This window comes from Bos taurus, chromosome 5 (assembly GCF_002263795.3).
Source record: "Bos taurus isolate L1 Dominette 01449 registration number 42190680 breed Hereford chromosome 5, ARS-UCD2.0, whole genome shotgun sequence".
NCBI classification, from domain to species: domain Eukaryota; kingdom Metazoa; phylum Chordata; class Mammalia; order Artiodactyla; family Bovidae; genus Bos; species Bos taurus.
Genome location: NC_037332.1, coordinates 85,273,055 through 85,283,809, shown reverse-complemented (window position 1 = coordinate 85,283,809; position 10,755 = coordinate 85,273,055).

Below are 10,755 nucleotides of genomic sequence, written 5' to 3'. Positions count from 1 at the left end.
TATTTCTGACATCAAATCCACAATTGTGTACTTTTAGAAGTGGTACCCTCAAAATGTTTGAGTTTCAGGGTCCATGGAGACACCCTACAGGGCAAGTAAGTGGGGAGAGAAGAGAGGTATTTACTTGATCAGGGAAAGCTTGCGATATGTGTCCTCATCACAGAGAAAGCAGGGCTGCGTGATATAATGGAGCGAGGCTGTGCCAAGTGTGTTCCTGAGTGGAGCTGGTACTTTTCCTGTTCAGCGCATGTTTGGACTTGACCAAAGAAAATGGGGTGGAGTTCTGGACTGAAGTTCAGGAGAAAATACCTTGAATGAGCAAAGCTTCATTTGAGAACTTTGAATGAGTTCCCAGAATCTTTCTGTGTCTTAGTTTCCTTATCCATAAACTGTTGTGTTTAAGAGCATAAGTTCTAAAGTCGGAACACCTAGGGTCAAAGTAGTCATTTTGCCACTGACAGTGTGACTGTGGAGAAGGCACATTTTTGTTAAGCTCTGGCTCCATCATCCATAAGCAAAATAAGGAAATAGTAATCTTACCTCGGGGAAGCCTTGGCATGCTGCAGTCAATGGAGTTGCAAAGAGTCAAACATGACTGACCAACTGAACAACAACAACAATCTTATCTCAGAGGCTTTTGCAAAGATCAAATGGCATAGTGACTGTAAAAAGGTCAGCACAAGGCTGAGCAAACAGTAAGTGCTCCATCAATAAATGTATAAATAATATTGTCAAATAATAATTATAAATAAATTATAGATAAAGATTATTTTTCTACATAAAGAAACTCACAACTATTATCTGATGTCTTTCTCACTCAGAGAAATGATAGAAGGGAGAAGTAATTAAATAGCATTTAAAAAAAAGGAATAAGACTAGAATTAAATTGTACCATAAGTATCATAGGTTCACATTCGTGGAGGTTAATTGTCTGCAAAAGTGCTCATCTGTTGTTGCAGGTCACAGGACTTGGCCAGTGTGTGTGTGTGTGTGTGTGTGTGTGTGTCTGTTCGTGTGTGTGTATCTGTTGGGGGACAAGTGGACCACAGACAGGGAAGGGCCAGCAGCTGGCCTGCTGGGGATGTCAGGCCCCCTTCTATTGTTGGACTCCTGCTGTTCCACCATCTGTTCAGATGTCTAGGACCCTACCTTCCAGGACCTATTATTTGAGGAATTGCCTTGTACTCCATGCTGTGCTGAGTCCCAAGGCAGGTGCAAGCCCCTGGCCCCATCTCCTCTTCTCAACCAAAGCTGGGTCAGAAACCACCACATACTATCCCATCCATCAGCCCTGAAGATGCTACAATATTCTCAGAGATGTGGGCAAAATTATGCTCACCCCAACCTACCACTGGCGTTAGAAGGAAATGAGCAGAATGGAAGAGATTTATGGTGTGGGCAAAGAGAGGAACCTTTAAGGGTGAGGTTTTCTACTCTTCCTGGGAAAAAGAATACAAGTGGACTCTACCTCGTAAGTCTAACAATTCTGTTTCTTCACTAGGTTTACTACTTTTGAAAACATAGGTCTCCTGAAATTCAAAATGTAATTTTGCACTAAAAACAGAAGAGTACTTTTGATACTGTTATAGATGTGTCACGTGCATAGCGATTAACCACCTTCATACAGTTGCTTCACTTAAACCTCACAATCATCTCCCAGTTAGGAATTGCAGGCCGAGTGTCCACTGTTTATATATCAGGAAACTAGTGCTGTAAGGTTAAAGTAGTGGCCTGAGGTTGCCTGATGGAGGCCTGTCACCTTGCCTTCCCACAGATAACACAGAGGCTCAGATGAGTGAGGACACTGAGTCTGGACACAGCATATTTGTGTGTGAAATTATGTGAACATTCATGAAGCAGTAACTTCTTTCCTCTTCTCATCTTTCTCCCTTTCCCTCCAGTGGTCAGAACAGAGAAGAAACCACAGGGCCCTAGATCAGAAGGGCTCCACGAGGGGACAGAAAACATCTTCTGATCATCCTAGAGCCCCACTCCTAGGAGTATGTGGATGGATGTTAGGATATTCAGTTCAGTTCAGTTGTCACTCAGTCGTGTGCAATTCTTTGCAACCCCATGGACTGCAGCAGGCCACGCTTCCCTGTCCATCACCGTATTAGGATATCAGGATATTAGGTCAGCTGGTGAAGAAAACACAGTGGCAGAAAGATTTCCCTTCTAGACTTTGGAAGGGTTTCTTTGGGATTGTAGGGAGGAAACACAGAGGGGACAAGTTAGCCCTGAGGGGAGAGTAGCTGAGAAAGTGTAAAACAGCAGAGCCAGGGAGAGATAACATGAAACTGGGTAGGGAATTAGCATTCAGGCATATGGGACAAAGGGTGGCCCAGCCAGGACTCTTCTGGCCTTAGCAAGCCAAGGAAGCAGCAGCAAGTTCCTGCCCCTCAAAGGTGTCACCCAGCCAGCAGGGGAGCCACAGGCCTGAAAGGTATCTCAAGGACCAAGGGTTGACAGCCTCCCCGTGGGTGTCTGTGTGGAGCAGACGCCACCCCCCACAGGGCCTTGGACTTCATCCTGACCTTTGCAAACACTTGCCACAACTTCAGGAAGGAAGGGTCCCATTATTCAGCCATTAAAAGGAACAAAATTGGGTCATTGTAGAGTCTCTACAATGGAGAGATGGACCTAGAGTCTGTCATACAAAGTGAAATAAGTCAGAAAGGGAAAAACAAATACTGTATGTTAACGAATACATGTGGAATCTTGAAAAATGGTACAGATAAATCTATTTACGGGACAGGAATAGAGATGCAGATGTAGAGAAAGGATGTGTGGGCACAGGGGCAGGAAGAGGGTGGGATGAAGGGAGACTGGGGTTGATGTATGTACACTGCCATGTGCAAAAAGATAGCTAGTGGGAAGCCGCTGTATAGCACAGGAAGTTCAGCTTGGTGCTCTGTGAAGACCTAGAAGGGTGGGATCGGAGGGTGAGTAGGAGGGAGGTCCAAGAGGGAAGGGGATATATATGTACATAGAGCTGATTCACTGCATTGTACGGCAGAAACCAACTCAGCATTGTAAAGCAACTATACCCACCCCATCAAGAAAAAAGAAGCCCCGAAGTTGGATAAATGACAAGGTCCTATTATGTAGCACAGGGACCTATATTCAATGTCTTGTGATAAACCAGAAGGGAAAAGAACATGAGAAAGAATATATGTATGTGTAACTGAGTCACTTTGCTATACAGCAGAAATTAATATTGTACATCAACTGAACTTCCATGAAATTTTTTTAAAGTCCCAGAGTTAAGTTTTCTGTCATGCTAGTGATGTCTGAAAGTAGAAATTAAGTTGAATTCTAGAAAAATAAATGGCAGCTTGCACGCCTAAAGTTATTATGATAGAGCTCCAAACCCACCATTTTGTCTTAAAAAAAAAAAGAAACAGAAAAGATAACTGTAGTGACAGAAGTGTACGTTCATTTAGTTACAGTTGAGCATGTCAGATTCTGCTTCTCCAGAACAATCAAGGGACAGTTTTCCATCCCCTTACTGAGCCCTACTAAAAGTTTAAAACCTGGAAAAAGTCATCAGGTAGAATCTCATGAGCTCTGGTGAAATCACTCATAAAAGAGACTTACCCTATCCATTGTCCAGATCTCTGGTATCTAAAATTTAGTGCATTCCAAGGTAGACACGGCAGACAGGGAGCCTTATCTCAAAAGCAGAAGTGGCATCCAGAAAATACAGGGTGCTCAGTTTTCCTATCTGTCATCTTAGGCATTTTGAACTCAAGGTTTCCTAATCCCAAAGCTATGGGTTTCCCAATATCACATATTTCTCTGAAATGGAAAACAGAATCACATTATTGGTTAAGATGACTGCACATATATGGCCACTTAAATTTTTTTCATGATTTGCCTCAATTAAATGCTGAGCCTTTTCCCCCCTCCCCACAAAATGAATCTGGAAAAAACATTGTTTTTGTTTTTCCCAAAGAGATATAAAATAAAGTTGTAACAAGACCGTGATCGCATGTTGGTCCCATTCACCATTTCTTGTTTTGTTTCTTTTTGCTTCTCAAACAAGCACATCATTAGCTTTTATGCCTCTCCGGCTTTGCTCCTGCTGTTCTCTCCAGCAGGAGTGCCACTGTCTTCCCTTGGTCCTGTGGAAATGTCCCTTCTTCTGCAGAGTCCTCGTTAGCTTCCCCCAAGGGGTCTCTCACTCCCCTTTGCTGCCATCTCATTTCACAGGAGACCCTGAGGTCGCACACCTTCCCGCAGTGACTCGCTCCCACGCCAGAGCCTTTGTACTTGCCGTCCCTACTGCCGAGGCGCTCTTCCCCAAGATAACTACACGGCTCACTTCTGTACCTTCTCTAACTCTTGTGTAGTCTCTCTTGTTAGAGAGGCCTTCCCTGACTACGCAAAGTCTAGCCACTCTCCTTCCTCCCAACCCTGGCCTTTCCTCCCAACCCTGGCCTTTTCTCTGCTTTATTTTTGTCTTTATTTGTAAAAATTTTAAAAATTGGAGTAAAATTGCTTTACAAGGCTGGGCTAGTTTCTGCTGTACGACAGTGTGAATCAGCTATGTGTATACATATATCCCCTCTCTTTTGAGCCTCTGTCCCATACCCATCACCCCCAAACCACACCTCTAGGTCATCGCAGAGCACTGAGCTGAGCTCTGGCAACTATTATTTTCAATGGTACTGTGTATTTCACTCATCTTATTAGTTTGTTGTTTGTTTTCCCCACTCTGATGTAAAATTTCTATTTTATCACTATTCATCATCCATAATACCTGACACACAGTAAAAGCTCAATAAATATTTATAGGAAGAACAAATGACTGTGTGACTATTACACTATTGCAATTATGTATTTACCCACTTATCTGTGTCCTGAGCATTCTCACGTGTTCTTTAGCAGTGAGCTCAGTGCTGGGTATAGACAGAGCATCCACAAATGTTTACTGAGGAAAAAAGTACACGGATAAATTGGATTAACCATACCTTGCTTACAATTGGGATAGAATGGAAATTTCATCCTAATCCATAACTTATTTTTGTAATGTGATAAGACAACAGTGCTTCCTGGGCAATGGAAGTAGATTTTTTTCACCAGCAAGTAAACTATTTAAAAGTATCCAGAAATTATTCTGATGATATTGAGTATTTGAATACTTTTCCCCATAAGGCAAGTCATGAAATTCCACAGCATTGAGTGCCTAGCAATTACTAGCATTATGATAAGCATTAAGCATTATACAAAGCCCAAGAATTTAAATTCAGCTCCAGAGTGGACTGAAACAATTAGAAAAGACTGAAGAGTTTTACTTTAATGTCTCTATTTGTGAAAAATATGTCTTACTCTAGAAATTCAAGCTCTGTACATGAGCTGCAAGCATGGGAAAAATAAAACTATAAAGTGAAATTCAAAACATTAATAAAAAAGAATCTACAATAGAGCAGCAGCTAAAGTAGAAATAAACCAAATGAAGCTGAATTACACAAGAAGGCCATGCCACCTTGTGGGTACTGGGTGTATTTTACCACCCTCCACGTCAAACCAAAGAGAAAGTGACCAATTAGAGAAGAAGTAATTGGAAAATATTTCAACAATTTTTTTAATGGTAAATAAAACACAAGGTACTTTTTTTTTTTGATGCTGGAACTGTCGGAAACATTTTTTTTTAACCAAAATACAATACATCTTGAACCACTTTGATGAAGGAAAGAAACTGTAAGTGATGAGGATGCAATGTTTTAAAACAAAGATTATTTTCTTTATAAATGAACTTGAACATCTATTTAAAGATTCAGGCATGAACTCTTTCCTGCTCTTTTCTCTGAACAAAAGACATAGATTATTTGACTAAAAAAAGTGTTCAAAAAAATGAGTAAAATCAACAGCACCTATATTTTGATATAATTTCCTGAAGAGTAACCAGAGATTTTAATACCTGTGTAAATTTGTATCAACATATAATTTAAAATTTAATAAAAGATATTATGTAATAAGAAATAGGCTTTTTTCAGAAGCATTGAAAGTACTAGCCATGAGGTGACAAAATGTCCCTGTTGCGTGTAGATAAAGTTATTCTTGTGTTAAAATGATAATTTAGGCTGGGGAAGAGTAAACATTTGTGTACGCTAATAGGTATATGAAATAACATAAGGCTTTCTAGAAGGTAAAAAATACAATTAATTTTTCTTATAGGAAGAACTGTCCCTGATCTCAAATTAGAATCTTAGAATCGTAAACTTTAACACTGGAAAGTACCTTAAATAAGGCAGAGGGACCAATGACTCATTCTAATGAATCCTTAGGCAACTATATTATTTCATCTCTTGTTATTCTTTATCTGAGAAATTACCAACAATGAAAAAGAAACACACTCCTATTGGCAAAATATAACAAAAGCAGAGTAACTGGTATAATTGAGTGTTAGCTGGAAAGGTTGTCAGAGATTACTGAATTCAGAGTTTCCTAAAGGTATTTGTTATACTCTGTTCCCAAAATATTTTAAGATGTGTCACTAGAAAAAATTTTTTGGAAAATACTGTACAAAGTATAGCTGGGACCATTAACTGCAGAATCTTCCACAGCCTTTACCATGCTAATGTAAGTTTCGAGGGTACAGTATGTAGCATTTCTCAATTTATTTTATTTTATAATTTTACTTCTACAGACAATTTCATGAGTCTACAATACAAATTTTGAGAATTCTGGTCTAAACCAATTCTTAATTTGATGGAGAAAGAATTAACACCATATTGTTATGCAATTTGCCCAATGCAACAAAACTGAAAAAACAGCATACACAGCCCCTGGTCTGAGTTTATTTTAATTCTTAAATTTAGTGGTTTGTTCTTTGCTTGATGTCACACTGCATTCATTCTTTCAAAATTGTCATAATTCAAAATTACTACTCTGAAAAAAGCAAATGTGTTAAGAAGAAAAATTCACTAAAAATCTTTTTTCACGATTTTGTGTTGTGTGTTGTACAATCAGTGACCACCAGAAGACCAACACCTCTAACTCAGCCCCACCCCTAAAGCTGCGACTTCCCAAAATGACATCTTTGTGGTTTCCTCAAAGTGAGACCACCAGATAAGAATAGTAATACAAATTAGTTTGATCAACTATAGTGTTTCTGCCTTTCTTAGGTTCAAACCCAGATGTATAGTCAAATTGGTTGGCTTTAAAATGTTCATTTTGAGAAAGTGTCTTTGACTATAAATGAAGTGATTCAAATATTTAGAGAGAAATTTTCATGCTTACTCAGTGATGTGAAAAACCATGACATTTACCAAAAATAGGTCTTCATATGTTCTAGCTCTTACTTTCATGTGGAGGAGTGGATAGAAGGGGAAGAGGTGGGGGTCGTGGGGTTGAGTACAGTAGAGGCAAATTTTTCTCAAGATCGTGGAGCAAAGGGGTGGATGAATTCAATGACATACCTACAGGTCCTTTGGTGGTTGAGGCACTGTCCTGGGAGCTGAAGTCTCATCTACAGACAACTTCAGAATGTCTTGGATGGGGAAACAGTAGCTCTCCTATGTATTGGAATCCTGTTCTGGTGAAAATATTGTCAGTTCTATTTGATAAAGCAATTTTATTGCTTTATCACTGCTCTTTAGCAAAAAAAAAGGCACCTTGAACTTCATAAATCACTTAAAGTACCAATGACATAGAACGCTGAAATATAGGAACATAACCTCAATGTAAGACCTTAAACACCCATTTTCAAGGCAGACTCCCGTCCACAGATGCCATGTATTCCCCTGAGGCATCCTTATTTCCTTCTCTTGTTCTCTATTGTTTTTTAAAGAAATTCAAGATTATGTTGGCAACACTACTGGAGTTGTTAAAAAAAAAAAAAAAAAACCACAGCAAAAACAAGAAACTAAATAAAAAGGAGATTTAAGGCTCTTATTTGGACAAATTGAGCCCTAAATTCCTGCTATTGAGAAAAAGGTTGTGGTTTTGTTTTATTTTAATGTGTTTATAATTGTCATCTTAATAGAAAGCATTAAAGTGGACAATTGCTCGGTTTTCAGAGTCCATTTTTGGAGATCCTGTCAACCCAACTTTTTATTAAAAGGATGCAAAAAGAAATAGAAAGGAGAAGTACTGAATATTAAATCTTTCTTCAGCCCACTGTCTGATTCTCTTAAGGTCTGTGCTGATATTTTTAGGCTTTGAGCACATATAAAATTTCATGGCTGTTTTAATATACATACAGGCTTGAAACAGATGAAAGCTTCCATCTGAGTGATATACATTCCCACTCCCACACGCAGTACTCAGACAAAACACATGAAACTAAGTTTAACTACTCCAGAGGGAAAAAAAGCTAATTCAATCCTGCCAGGATCTGAAGCTGAGATTCTAAGGATTTTAGGCTTTTTTAAATCTGTTCTTTAGCTTTTTAACACACTCCGCTCTGTTAGGAGCTCTCACATGGAATCAATCCCAGGACTTGTCTGGTGTCTGCAGAGTGAGCCTTCATTATTCCACATGGATATGATCTGGGGACCATGACAAACAACAGAATAGGAAGTCAGTGAGCAGAGAGATTTGTTCTCTAGTAGAAGGAGACAAGGTCCTTTAGGGAGGATTCATTTCTGTTCCTGGATCAAGGAGGAATCTAAGGAGCAATGAGTAACATGAAAATGAAGAATGATGACCTTCTCTCCATATGGAATCAAACCACATAAGAAAAGAGGGAGCAGACTTTTACCAAGCACTTATTATGTACTATGCAATGTTCAAGGTTTTTTAAAGATATTTAATTTTATGCCAGGAAACCTCATAAGTGAGTTTTCTTCTCATTTTTTTTAACAGAGAGAAAAAAACAAGATGGCTCAGGGATTATATAACTTCAAGTCTATATATTCTTTAAGGAGTGCCAGAATTTGAAAGACTCAGAACTTCCCTGGTGGTCCAGTGGTTAAGAATTTGCCTGCCAACACAGGAGCCATGGATTCAATCTTTGGTCCAGGGAGATCCCACATACCACAAGGTAACTGAGTCTGCGTGCCCTCGAGCCACGGCAATGAGAAGCCCAGACACTGCAACTGGAGAGTGACCCCCACTTGCAGCAACTAGAGAAAGCCCACTCACAGCAATGAAGACCCAAAGCAGCCAATAAATAAAATAAAATAAAAGATTTGGGAAAAAAAAAAAAAAGAATTTGAAAGACCTAAAGCCCGTTAGAACTGTAAAAGTAACTCAGTGTACTCCAGCAATGGAAAATTCCTTATAATCTATGGACACAAAATCCACCTATACAGCAAACAAACAATTGCTCTACACTTAGCCATTATCCAAATCTTGCACAACTGTTTGGTAGCACTAGTGGTAAAGACCCCGCCTGCTAGTGCAAGAGACGTAAGAAATGTGTGCTCCATCCCTGAGTTTGGAAGATTCCCTAGAGGAGAGCATGGCTACCCACTCCAGTATCCTTGCCTGGAGGATCCTATGGACAGTGGAGCCTGGTGGGTACAGTGCGTGGAGTCGCAGAGTTAGACACGACTGAATAGACTTAGCATGCACGTACAATTGTTTCAGCTAGAAGTTTCCTTTCTGAATGCAAACTTGTATATGTTTGCAGTCTCAGGATGAGAAAAAGATGTCACCTATCTTATTAGTAAGTCAAAATTCTTTCTTTTTTATTTTTTTTTCAGTTTTATTAAGTTACAATTGACAAAATTGTAACCTATCTTATTTCCTATGAAGAAAATAAAGTAGCCAGATTGCCCCCACGGCCCTACAGGCCCAATTAAATCCATCCAATGCCAAACATCTATTTCACTTTTGTTGTCAAGTTTCATGGCTCTGAAGCCTAAGGAATACACTAAAATGGTATGAGTCCAGGCCCATCCACTAAAAGGCAATGACCTTGTCTTTCCCAGGCTTCCCTGGTGGCTCCGACAGTAAAGAACTTGACTGCAGTTCAGGAGACAAGGATTTGATACCTGATTTGGGAAGATGCCCTGGAGAAAGGAATGGCTATCCACTCCAGTATTCTTGCCTGGAGAATTCCATGGACAGAGGAGCTGTACAGGCTACAGACCATGGAGTCTCAAAGAATCAGACACGACTGAACGACATTCACTTTTGTCTCTCCCATTAGGAGAGTGACAGTTCATGACAACTGTCATGTGAGAACTCTCAGAAGAAACCCCAGTGCATAGCTTTTATAAACCTGTAAGCTTAATATAATGTTTGATAAACTGCTAAGTATACTGCTCACTGAAATGCACTTTCCAACTATCGAAAAAGAAACAAAAGCTCAATTGTTCATATTTCCAAACTTACTTTCCTGTGCTATTGTTTTCAGTTGGGTCTTTACAACCATAAAACAAAGGCTACTTGTAGTTTCACTATTTCCCCTTCCTTCCAAGTATGGGGAAACAATTCTGTATCCTCTGTGGGTCTACTGTATTTCTGCACATCTTGAAAGAGAAGCATTGATTAACCTTTGTTCCAGACTGTCTTTTCAAGGAAGCTTGTACCACAAACAGGCTTTGTATATAGAGACAGTGCCTTGCTTCAGAGCAAAGATTAGGCTTGCTTAGAAGCTTTAGAAAATGGAAATAGTGTCTCCCCTTGGAACAAAGGGCAGGTATGCTTACTGACTATTATAAAAGATTTTGGTTCCCTAAGCTCTGAATTCCTCTCCTGTAATGTAACCCTCTGTGTGTGCAGGTGTCCTCCAGCCCTCTTTATATCAACTGTGCAGACTAACACTAGAGGAACTGACACAAAGATGCTGACACTCTGACT